This window comes from Lagopus muta, chromosome 4 (assembly GCF_023343835.1).
Source record: "Lagopus muta isolate bLagMut1 chromosome 4, bLagMut1 primary, whole genome shotgun sequence".
Classification (NCBI taxonomy): Eukaryota; Metazoa; Chordata; class Aves; order Galliformes; family Phasianidae; genus Lagopus; species Lagopus muta.
In genome coordinates this window covers 10,309,391-10,322,312 of record NC_064436.1, presented here as the reverse complement: position 1 = coordinate 10,322,312, position 12,922 = coordinate 10,309,391, and the positions used below count along the sequence as shown (strand labels likewise).

The following is a 12,922-nucleotide window of genomic DNA, read 5'->3' as shown; positions in this document are numbered from 1 at the left end:
CATTCACAGCGTGCTCAGAGCTGGCCTGACTGACACTGCATGACAGTAACCTACTTGAGGAACAACAGTTTGCTGAGGTGGTGACAGAAGTATATGAAATGTGTCATTGGCAGATTTAACCAGTACGCTGAGGTGTATCAGTACTTGTCAGCAAGTCTCCTAGGTGTGTGTGCTTTTCCCTCCTGCCTCAACACTTCCCCAGTTTAAGATACTTACAAGCTCTGTTGTGGCAGTCTTGCAAATGTTGAGATGAGCTCTGAGGGCATGTTATGTAAATGAATGTCAGCATTTGTGAACGCTGCTTCTGAAGCTGCACTGACAATTGGCCACCTGGAAACCATCCATGACAACTGCCCACTTGCTCTCATGCCCACTCCCTTGCTACGTTTAATTTGGTAAAAGTGTACATACTGTTTTCTGCCTCCGTAATTATTTTTAAGTGGGATCTGAGCCTCTGCTGTCTGAAAATGAGTGACTTGTTCATAACATCGGGTATGTGTGTCTTGAAATAGACCCACTTTCTTTCACACTTGTCCATTTCACTCTCACATTGCCTGCCATACATCTGTCTGGACATGGAGAACATTTGTCTGCTAAAAGAAAAACAAAAAATGTACTGCTTCAGAGTACTTCACATGCTCCTGGAAGTTTAATTCTATTGTGATTCCTGTAAAACTGGACAGGGACTGGGCAGACTACCTGTATTTTACTAGCGTGTGAATTACAGCAGTGTGCTCCATTTCCCACTGCTTTCATTTGATGTGTCTTGTCTTAATTCTTACCTAGGTGACTTGGTGCAAGTAACGTGAGGCAGAGCAGCTTTTTTCATTGGATGCTGGAAGTGACTAAGAATCCTCAGTCTGCCCTTCTCTTCGAATGCAAGCTTGCTCTCCTTCACTCCACTCAGTTGTAATTCTGGAGGTGGTACTAATTCAGCAACAGAGTTGGCTCAGGTAATTTCTACATATCTCAAGATTTTTCACTTTGTTCATTAAAATTACTAGGAAATTACTGGTTAACTTGCTGGAGTATACCAGTTTAGAAACTGACAAGCGTTCTTTCTTTATCACTTGGGCCATACTGAATGCTTCTTCTGATTCTTGGTAACAAGCAGAAAATTGGGCAGTGCATAACACTGCTCCAGAATGTCAGTTCCTTATGCTTTTATTGGTGTTCTCTGATATGGCTGGCCATTACCGTCCTTCTAAACTGAACGTGGCCACTCTGATTACAAGAACTTTTCCCTCTTCTTGGTCCTTCTGGGAGTCTGGGAGCCCTTCAGGTATGTAACCAGCTAGCCAATGTTCTTCTTCCCTTTCACAGTGCAATTAAATGGAAAATACTTCAGATTTTAAATATTTAGTCATTAACGCAGGATTCACTGGGGAAGATCCCATCAGTTTATGAATTCGATTGTTGGTTAATCAACAATGTAATAATTGATTTTACTTTGCAAACAAATTCCAAAAATGTGTGGATCTTGATACAGAAATTTCCCTTTGTGATTATTCAGGTGCTGAGGTTGCTACTTTGAGCACTTAGGCAGTCTAGCTCTAGCAACACATTTCAGCGCTGGCTTCAGAGCACTGCTAGCTTCAGGAATACAATAAGCTGGCTTTCACTGCACTATGTGCTGCTGCAGCAAGACAGATACTGATACACTGTCCAATAGTGAGTCTGCCAACAGGCTCTTCCCTACCTTTTCTCTCTCTTCCCTATTATGGCACTTGGAGGGAAAAGATAAGGGACTTGAAAGTATTTTGCCATTTCAATCTAATTGTGGTCTCTTTATTGCCTGAATTCTGTCTGCCTTGGGCTTGATCAGCCTTACTGCAAGTACCCTGAGTGGGACGCCTGCAGTTCCACATGGCCCTTCTTTAAAAGCCTGCAATAACATCTTACATCGGTCTTGCTGACTTTGTGCACCAAGGGAGTTTTGGCATTTGTCATTTTTTCTGCTGCTGTCTGCCTCCTGGTCTATCACATCCCTGAAGCCCTTGCCAAGGCCAGTAAACAGGCTGCCACACTTTGCCTACTGAGCTGCCAGTGAGCTGCAGAGTAGGATGTCAGTCATTCAGCAGTCAGATGCTAGAAGTGAGAATGAGAAGGACAAATTCTTTCATGTGTATGTAAACATTTTTTCAAAGGCCCCTTCTTTTACTAATGTTATTGATGTTCTCATAGTGATGCCTCATTTGAAGGTCTCACATTTCCTGTTGTTGCGTATCTCGTCTTCAAAACTGTGAGATGATTTAATGCTCTTTGCAGAAATCCCCTTGGAATATAATCATGTGACGTGGTTGCTGGGCCATTTTTGTCTTGCTGGCTTTTGAATGCTGTCTGTTTACGCTGCAGCTATGCTGGATTTTCTTTATACAAGTATTTTGGAAGGTTACTGCTGATGGTATCTGTGGCTGAAGCTAGTCTGGATAGATTAATTATTTAACGTGACTAATGCTTTTAATGGTCTTGATGATCAATAACGCTTAAAATAATACCATAGCAAATAGCAAAAAAAAAAAACAAACCAAAAATCACAGCTGAAAGAGACTTCATGCATAAAAAAAAGCCCAAAACAAAACAGTTTCTAAAACAGGAAGAAATTTCTGGACCCATTCTATCTTCTATAAAACAGGCCGTTTCCCAGTGACTATTAATAGAGTTGTGCCCAGTGTCATTCAGTAGCATTGCCAGATGTTGGTGTTGCCTTAAAAAAGACATTTTTCTTTAAAAAAAAAATAAAGTAAAAAAATAAAAATAAAAATAAACAATAAAAACTTGTGATTAGGATCAAAACTTAACAGGAAATAGACCTGGGAACCCTGGAAGAAACTGAACACATATGAGAAGTATCAGTACAAGGGAAAGGTCTGTTATTTTAAGCCTTGTTCTGTAAGTCACAATGCTTAAATGGATGAGGACTTAATTTGTTTCTGTACCTCACTGTTAGAAAGCACCTTATTGACTTTGATTTGATTTGAGGCTGTGGGAGCAGTTGTTGTCAAGTGTTGACTTCTACAATTTTGGGGGGCTTCTACTGTGAGCTTTCCTGTGTGGAGATCAGGTTGTATTAGAGTGAATGATTCCAGTCTTGATTTTGGAAAGCTGGAAGGAGGAGGTACTTGTGTATGAACAAACTCAATTTCAAAGCCAACTAAACAATAGTGATAGGGTTGCCAAACCCAAAGACTAAAACATGCTATTCTTCAATGGTTTTGCTTAAAAAATAAGAAATATCGGGACTGTTCTATTTTCTTTTTATTCTTCAGCTATGAGCCTGAGTGCTGCTAAGATCTCTTCAGACCTAAGCAAGTCTTTCTCTGTAGAGAGTCAAAGCTAAGATACTATGAAAGTACATCAGTTCATGATTGGAAGAAATGCACCATTATATTAATGCAGTCCATGATACAATTCTGAGAGTTGTAATGATGTGTCATTTGTCGAAAGCCAGCTGCAAGGCCCATGCAATAGTAACTATATGTTGTATGTGAATGTCTTGATATGGAAAAAAAAATCACCAGAAGCCAAGAGATGAAAAAATGCCTCTGAGATGTTGTGTATCTGGTGATGGAATTACCTGCAGTGCCACCAGGTTTAAAATAAATCAATAAATAAATAAAGTTGAGCAGATGAAGCAGAGCAGCACAAAAGCCTTGCTTGTTCTGTGCCCCAGCTGAAGTTTGCGTACAAGGTGGGATGGATCTGAAAGCTGTTCTCTCCCCGTCAAAAGCCAGGGAAAATGGCAACAATACATCTTTTAGCTTCTGGTGGTGTTGGGTTTCCTCTTTTTCACTTGAGGAGATGTGGTTTTAGCCACTGAAAGGTATCAAGCCCTTCATACAGTTTCACAGCATCCAACACAGAAGGACTTTGTACTTAGCCAGACACAAGACAGCTCTAACCACCCCTGCTTTGTGTGTCTTATGGAAGGATAGCGTGTCTTATGGAAGAATATTTCTACAGATCAAAGCAAACCAGTAACATCCATTTCTCTCTTTCTTGCCGCGTTCTATTCCACGCCGTACTGTTCTGTATCCCAGTTCCACGCTTACCCCTACCCGCGCTTCTGCTTTGTCCCTATTTCTGTGTACCTTTACCTTTTCTTTCCTTCTCAGCCCTCTTTACCTGACCCTGTTTCTGTCATCAGTCACTTAGTGCAAGTCCTGACTCCTGCCGAGTTCTGGCAGACACAGTGTAGTAGTCTGCTTCCCACAGGGGCAAATTATTATCATTTGATGGGCAGTAGCTCACCTTTGTGCTGTGGTTCACAGCTCCCTGCTCTTGATCATAAATACAAGGCAGGAGTCTGGTACTTACTCCTGGGGGATGGATGGAAGAGTTTAGCTGTATATTTAGGGAAATTACTCTGAGCTTAGCATGAAATGTCGTCTTTGCAGTGGAAGGTAAAGAATTGCTTTATAATTATATTTTGATGATATTTTTTGTCCTTTAGTACTGAATGCAGTAACTTTAGAGGTGGCATCCAGCAGAACAGTTTTAGACAGAAGGTGAAGACAGAGTCTGCATGTGTAAGAAATTAATGAATAAACAACTTTCTTATGCTCTGTGGATTCTTTTTAAGGAAGGTTTATTAGCTCTCTACATCCAGCCCATGTATGAAGCGCCAGAATTTGCAATGCCTACTCAATTTTTTCTTTGACAAGCCCTGCAGAGTTGTGCAAAAACTAAGCAGCCTCTCAAAAGGCAGCTCTAACAGCACTTTTTTCTCATTAGTCAGATCAAACTGTCTGTGTTTTGCCTGAGAAAGAGGAAAAGAAACACATTTTTTCTCTTTGCTTTTTCCCAGATAGTCTCCCTTATCTTTGACTATTCCAGTAGATTTCAGTCCCTTTCCTTGTATTTGTTCCTGATGGAATGGTACTCCCACAGCTCAGCAGTGTTCTGAATCCGCAGCTAGTCCCCACTGATGACTTTGATGTTCATTTATGCTAATTATTTATGCTCTGTATATTGTATGCTTTGCCTGTGTATGGAAACCCCATCTCTACCAACATTTTATCTGTTTGGATGAGAGTGCTGCCTGTATGTTTTCTAAAGTCCATTGCATTGTGTGCAAATTATCCTCTCTGTGAGAGTAGGGAAGATGTTGCCAGGTAATTTTGTAACATCCAGAAATGTCTAGAAAGTGTGCTCACTATCTTTCTAGTAGAGGCTGATTCCAAATACTACTGTATTGTATGCAATTGTAGAATTACAGAATATCCTGAGTTGGAAGGGACCCATAAGGATCACTTCCATCTTCAGCTTCATGGCAAACCTGACATGCTTTTTTTTTTTTTCTTCTTTGATACTTTCTAGATAAGACTTAAATTCATTGATACTGTTGCTACTGTGACATCTAATCTGATTTATTATAGTTTCTTTCTATCATCATTCAGATGATTTTTTACACCTTATATAAGCTGTACTTATTTACATTTAGGAATAAATAGTAGTCAAGATTTCCATACTGTTATGTTATGCTACTTACTGTTTTCTTCTTACAACTGCCTACAACTTTATGAGGGTTATTAAAATGGTTCTAGGTAATGCAAAGAAGCAAACCAAAATGCTCTTTCACCTTTTGCTTAAACTATACTACATACAGTTGTGCTTTGATGGATTAGAACGAAATGTGGTGCATGGTTGGTAAGACCTTTTGCAAGATGGACTTTACATAGGAATTAGCTAAAGGATGCAGTATCTTTCTGCCAGACTTCACCCTTGCAAGAGCGGAGATTTTCCTGCTGTATTCTAACTTAACTAAAGAGTATTGATGTCTGATCCAAAGGAGGGCAGTGTTTTCATTTTTTTTTAAGAAGGGAAATTCATTTGGACAAGAATTCTGATAGAGTGAGTCTTCTTACTTTGTAATTTCTATTTCTGATCGATTGAAGTTGCTCTACCAGTCAGTGCTTGGGTCAGCAGAGAACATGGCACAGCTGCCCAGAGAAGCTGTGGTGCCCCATCCGTGGAGTCACTCAATGCCAGGTTGGATGGGGATCTGGGCAGCCTGAGGGCTAGGAGGCAGCCCTGCCCATGGCAGAGGGGGGGAGGAACTGGGTGGGCTTGAAGGTCCGTTACAACACAAGCCATTCTGCGATTCTGCAGTCCCTTATTACAGACCAATTGGCAAACTTCAGGTGTATTTCAGCTACTTTTTCTGCTGGTACAACATGCCTCATAGTTATGTAAAATTTTTAAGTATCGTTAAAACAGTTTGGTTGGTTGGTTTGTTTTTAGCAGATTGTCTTTCTCAGTAGAATGGAAGTGAAACTACACAGCCTGATGACAGTTAGTGGTTATAGAAGGAATGTCTGCTTGAGTCAAGGAGTGGCAAATTAATAAAACTCAGCAACAAATTCTTACTCATGCAGTGTCAAAGAAGTCAAAACTCAGTGTTTCTATGTCTGCTGTTTGTTTAGTCTGCTCTTATTTAATTTTAGCATTTTTATCCTGTGCAATGTAGCTAAATGATGCAGTTGTCATCTCTGCACGCAGATTTGACAAGTTAGGCCTTGGGATAGATGAATAAATAATAGCAATCCATGCTCTTGTCGTAGCGAAGCCATAATTGTAGAAGATATTAATACAATGATGATAGAACACAAAAAGCTGAGCAATTTACTTGCTGTAGTTCAGCTGGTATCATTGAGTCGTGCCAAGAGCACATGTTATTCGCAAACAGTCTTGGAGATGCACATGCTTTCTTCCTCTTCATTTATGTTTCCGTGTGTATATTGAGGCAAAATGTTCAATATCTAACAGTTCATTGTTATTTTATCCATATTCAGAGTGAGGTTGTTACATCTGAACGTAGGTCATAACCATGCAGTCCTATCAGGTTGCCATGTACAGGCTCGTAGTGTGGCACAGACTTGAGGCAATTGTTGCAGTTAATTTCCAGTAGCTCGAGCATGTGGGCATTCATGAAATGCAGGGATAATTAATGCACAGATCTCTTAAATGCCATGGTTTTCAACTAGTTTTCCTGTGACCTCTTTTTAGGAGAGCATGCACTTTCATTTCTATATGTTGGCAGTTGTATGTGATTTCACTAGTGAAGTATTGCGTATGATTTGGCAGTATAATTGAAATGATGCCTTTTGCAGTTTGCTTCCTTTCCTGAAAAAAAAAGAAAAAAAAACCAACAAAAAACAGTAGTATGATGTTATCCTTGTATCTGTTGAGAACAGCTTAGAGCAGACCTCAGTAACCTGACTGATGGTCTGCTGTCAGAGAGGCCCCCCTCCTAAAGCACAGTAGCTTGGTCAGAGCAGGTGGGTGAAAAAGCAGGAATCCAGGAGGACTAGGGAGAGGTAAGGAGAACAGTCATGATACATTTTGGAAAGGCCTGCGGTATTTCGTGTACAAAAGAAACAAGATTGCTGAAATTGGCAAGGACTTTAAAAGGAAAATATGTGAATTTGCCCAGTTTTGGAATGCCTTCTGTGATTTCTATGTGTTCCAAGTGTTACTGAGTATTGTCGCCAGTTGACTTTGAATCTGTTCCTGACCAATACGCCTTAGTAGGTAATATTTATATTCATGGACAAAGGCTTAGTAGCTAACTAGGTTCTTCTTGTAGCAGAAGGAAAAAATGAGATAATGAAGAATTGCAGATATTGAGAAGCTGTGTAAAATTTCAAGAGACTAGAAGCATGCAAGAAGGGTAATCATTCATCATGATTTCTTTGTTTTAAGACAAGAGATGATCTCGTTAATTCTTGGTAAAAAACATCATCCTTTCCAGCCTGGGCTTTTGAGTAGATCTATGGAAATAATAGTGAGAAGCAAATTCAGCATGAATATTTTGAAAAACAAGACAAGTTCTGACATTTTATTTGTAACTTATAATTTTGGTATTTTTCTTATAATCTGCCCAACCTTCTGTTAAAAATTAAAAAAAGAGAAGCAGTACTGATATCAATGATGTTTTCCAGTGTCTGAAACTACTGTTTGTATTCAAATGTTGTCATTTAGTATGAGGTGCTCTGCAAAACAAACTGGTACTGTTACCAGAAAGGGGGAGAGAATAGCTTCTTGAGTTGAAGTCTCCAAGCAGAACTGGAATGCTTCATGGCTAGAACGTTTTCCCATGTTCTTGTCTGTGTGGTGTCCATTACAATACATTTTCAGAAGAAATATTATTTATAAGGAGAGATTAGAAGGATTTTACAGTTTCACATCAACAAAGCTGTGTGCTTCTGGGTATTTGGACTAGGTAGGTAGCAAGGATGGGGGTTGGATATGTGAGGTGGTATGCTGGAATCAAAGGGATGAAATTCAGAGGAGTAAAACTTGACTCAGATCAGGCTGTTTTGGCTGTAGAAGAACTGTAGTCAGGTTTTAGCAAGTATGTAAACCTGCTCCATCACTGGAAACTCACAGGCTAGATATGATGCTAGGAGATGTGCTTTTGGAGAACATTGGACTGGGTTGCGTAATTGAATCCACTGAATAAATCAACACAGAACAAAAAACAAAGGGAATTTCTACAGATGGACAGTTGAGCTCTTCATGTCAATTATTTCAACTCGTTGGACCATTAAAAACTATTTTTTCTACAAGAAAAACCATAAAAAGCAACCATAGTTGCTTTCACAGTAAAGTTTACCTCTGGGTTTGAAATGGAGCACAGTAGTTTGTGAGGTCCTTTATTGCAACTGTTCCAGCAGCTCTGACAACCCTCTGGGGGATTTTCTCTTAATTATTAACTCCCAAATGTATTTAGCTTTTGTCAAAACATCTTTAAACATTCTGTGAGAAATGCTACCCAGAAATATTCTGAAGTCCTTTAGAAATACCAAAGGGTGTCAAGGCAATTAGGTATGTAATATATTAGGTAATATGAAGGTAGCACACCTTACGAGTAAGACTTGAGCTTTCTGGCAGCTTCTCAGGTTCTGGCCTACCGTATATTCCCAAACAACCTGTGAACTTCTGTGGATTCATTATTGCTTATATTTATGTGTGTACCTGACCCTTAACCACAGATGGGGTATTCAGTGTTTGGTGTTGTACAATTACAGAACAAAAAGATCACAGCTCCAAAGAGGTTGCAATTTACACCAACTAAGAAGAGAAGGATGCTTGGGATAGTGATGGCGATACGCCAGGCGATGTTTTCGGCACACTGATGCGCCAACTATTGTCCAAGCTTTTCTTTAGGGCTTCAAGGGGGAGAGCATTCTGAAGGGAACTGCGAAGGAAGACAATAGGGTAATGCTGCCAATACGTTGCAGCTGTCCTGAGAGATCTCTTGGTCACCATGGGAGTGTGGCAGGAGGCTCAGGAATGTGAAAGCTGGGCCTGCAGCTCCGTGTGAGCAGAGTGAAGCACCTCAGCAGGGCATGAAGAGGAGGAGGGACAGGGCTGGGACACCTCAGTAATCAGAACAGGCAGGTTGTATTTGCAGAGAAGCAGCTGGTGTTTGAAAACTGCTGGGAGAGACATGGCCTGGTCAAAGGAACGAGCCAGGAGAAATCGTCTTTGCCACAGTATTTCGAATGAAGTAAGAGGGACGGGTTTGCATCTGTCAAGGCCAAGGAGAAGTATGTTGTGATAATCAAGACAAGAACTGGAGCGTTAGCGGTGCGGGTAGGAAAGTTGTGTCTCTAGGTATGTTATTATACAGGTAGTCAGCTTGTGCCAAACAAATTAACTTCTAATAGGAAGTAAAGGTCATCTGTCTCAAGCAGCTGTTTCTTAGAACTCTATCAAACAGTTTGAGAGCAAGTGGAAGGATGGGTGAAGTGACAGACAAGAGAGGTAAGCAGCAAACTGCAACAAGGGTTTTCAAAGCACTGTTTTCCTATGACAGCATATTGTGTCTGGGATCTATGTGTAAATCTGATTATAAGGTCATAGTTGGTCTTTCTGTTCACTCTTCCACTGCTTCTCAAATCAGCAGCTTTGGTACTGTAAATCTGCATCCATGTTGTGTGCCCATCCTTACAGCAGATGATTCTCTTAAGCTTTTCCTTCTAGTTCAGACTGCAGACAGAATCTGACAGACAAGTGACCACAGGATTTGCTGCTCTGTGAGAACAGCTCCTGGAACAAAGCTATATTTTAAATTAATTTATATGGTATAAAAGATATATAATTCAATAGAACTTTGCAGTTCTATTGAAAAGTGGAATCTTTGGTGGGCCATTACCATGTTCTGCTGCCGGGGATCTTTCTCATACATTCACTGAACCATCTCTTCTTTGTAATAAGAATGCTAGTTCATATAAAGGCTGACTCGTAACTCACAGAACTTTCTTGGAGTACTTCCCTGTGAAGTCTTGCTGAGAGTTAATGTGAGGGAAAGGTGCTGGCTGCTGGAAGCAAGATGATGTTCTGACAGCTACTCCTTTCTCTTGATGGGTTCTGAAAGCCAGTCCTTGATTTACAAAAGAAGCAGATACGTGGAGTGAGATTTTAGACTTAAGAACCTTTTGGGATAGATTGACTTGGTATATAAGAACTTAAAATAGAAGAGGAAGGAAGGTTTGTTGCACAAGGAAGCAGGAGTATTATGATGTTGTGGCTCATTCTGTTCTCAAAGAGGGGTGGGCTGTTTTAGCCAAGGGAGGAAAAGATGGCTGTGAGACACAGAGGCATTAGGGGTGGAAAGCAGCAATGTCAGCTGCATTCTGCTGAGTTCCTGTGCTGGTTATGGGCAGAAGTCAGCTGTGGTGTTTACCCAGCATTGAGGTTTTTGTGTCTTCGTTGGCACCCTGTATCACTCCTGGTAGTGTAACAGCTGAGCGTATCGCTGAGACTGGTAGTCCTGTGTCCTTTCTCAGCAAATTTCCCTTTTTCCTTTGCTGACTTTGATCATTTCTAGCATCTGTTGCTTAAACACAGTAGCTTATGAAACTGAAGAGTTCATTCCTTGAAAATTAGCTTCAGGTAAGCAGGTAAGATTGTTTCATGAAACATACATTTTCCTTCCGTAGTGCTGCCTTTACAAGGAGTCCTGTATAAACACACTGCTCCCTCAGTGTATGTGGCTGACTTTTTCAAAGGGAACACCTGTATCATTCTAACTAGGCAGAGTAAAATGATGGCGTTTAGTTCTCTTGTCCTCAGAAGCTGTAGGGACAAAGTGCCTCTTGTAGCATCTTCATTTTCCTTTTTGTGGCAGTCAGTGTAAGTCAGACCCAGGTGACTACAGGTGAGGAAAGACTGGCAGGCTTACTCCGTATGCTGAATGCTTCTTGGCTTTAAAATGTATGTCTGTCACAATAACATAGTGTCCTGCACAAAGCTGTGTAACTCTTTCTCTCTTTAGGATGCCCAAAAATAAGCTACCCTACCAAGCAAGGTTAAACATTGCAAACTAACTTCTGTTAACACTACCTGGTTACGCTTTTGCAGCTCAAGGTATCCTGCAATCATCAGAGCAGCAGTAGCTTTCCTGTCTGATGTGCATCAGACAGCTCATGAGACAAATGCACTATCCTGAAATATTTTCCAGGATGTCAGGGTCCCGTACTTTGCCTGGATAGTTTTGGGAAAAAAAGCATTTAAACGTGTATCAGATGAAATCACGTTTGGTTGGTTAATATCCATCTCTTTGTGGGCGGTTCAATAATTTTTTCCATAGTTCCAGCAGTATTTGAGAGATCCCAGTAACGTTTAATTCCTAAGCTATGATCAGGTCTTTTTTTTTAGTAGGGTTTCATATTTCAACAAGTTTTTCATTAGGGATAGCCATGTCAAAGAGTACCTGAATTGTTGTTTCCTCTTTGTGTAGTTACTGCAAAGGGCATCTACTTTGGGAACAGGGGTTTGTTCAGGAGTCTCCTTTTCACTGGCTGCTCTAAGCTCTAAAAATACAGCTTGGTTGTAAAATAACTCCTTTCCCTTCTGAACTGAAAAGCCAGCTCAAAGTCCACTTGAAGAAAGGTCAGGCTTCTTGCTCTAAATTACATTCAACTCATTAGAAAGTGACCTGTTGATGGTTAGTACTGACCTGTGATTTTAGGAGGTGCAACAGCTGTTCTGTTTTGGTATTTTTCAATACCAATCATTTATCAACACAGACAGTGACAAAATGATGGCTGTGATACGTCTTTGTGCTACGATATGGATCTCTGGGTATATTTTGTAGGTGTTACCTCATGCCATGGCTGGAATGGTGGGGATGTTTTGCACAGTGGGACATTTGAGAAGTAGTAGAAAGAAGAAACAAACACGTCAGTGTGCTGCTTTGTTGAAATGCTCCTCAGCTCTTTGTTTGTAAGTGCACGTGTATGCTGAGGGCATGCTCACAGCTGGTAACCTACTGTAAACATGGACGTGCCAGCTGAATTCTTTCCATCTGTGTCTTGCACTGCTTGGCATATCAGTAATAAGACTAATAATAAGATGATTTGCTTTCAGACCCGTTTCAAGCAGGGAGGAGTTCATATGACCTTTTAAGATTTACTTGAAAGTCTCTGTATTTTCAATCTGCCCTCAGGTTGATTGTTTCCAGTTCTGTTAATTAACAAAGGAGCTGGTGAGGTAACCTAGTCACCCATCTTCTGCAGCAAAGAAATTCTGAGTGAGAAGCAGCACCTGGCCCCTTCTCACGTGGTGAATGTATGTGTGTTAACGTGGTTCTGGTTCACATAAGTTTATGTGGAGTCATTTTTAACTCCTCAGATTCCATGCCTTTATTTATGTAGACAAGGAGCCTGAAGACCATGCTGTTGAGCGGAGGTGATTGAACAAAGAAACAAGATCTGAGTCATTGGCCAGTAGCACGTTTCTTAAGGGATCAGATCTGCTTTTCTTTTCAGTTGTGTTCCTCTTAACTTAAGGCAGCGCTTGCCTTAAGTTACAAAATACACCCTGAAACCTCAGTTTTGCTTTTTTTTTTTTTTTGCTTGAAGCACAGCTCAACTGTGGTGGTTGTGTGGTTTGTTGTGGTCCTGGTCCTGTA

General features: G+C 40.6%; 1 long non-coding RNA gene across 1 annotated transcript in view; it reads left to right on the top strand.

The window, feature by feature from the left end:
* Positions 1 to 12,922, top strand: part of LOC125692606 (uncharacterized) — a 45,182-nt gene that overhangs the window by 7,710 nt on the left and 24,550 nt on the right. Inside the window, exon 4 of the long non-coding RNA XR_007376779.1 lies at positions 787 to 953. This is a non-coding gene — a long non-coding RNA (uncharacterized LOC125692606). The remainder of the gene's footprint in view (positions 1 to 786; positions 954 to 12,922) is intronic.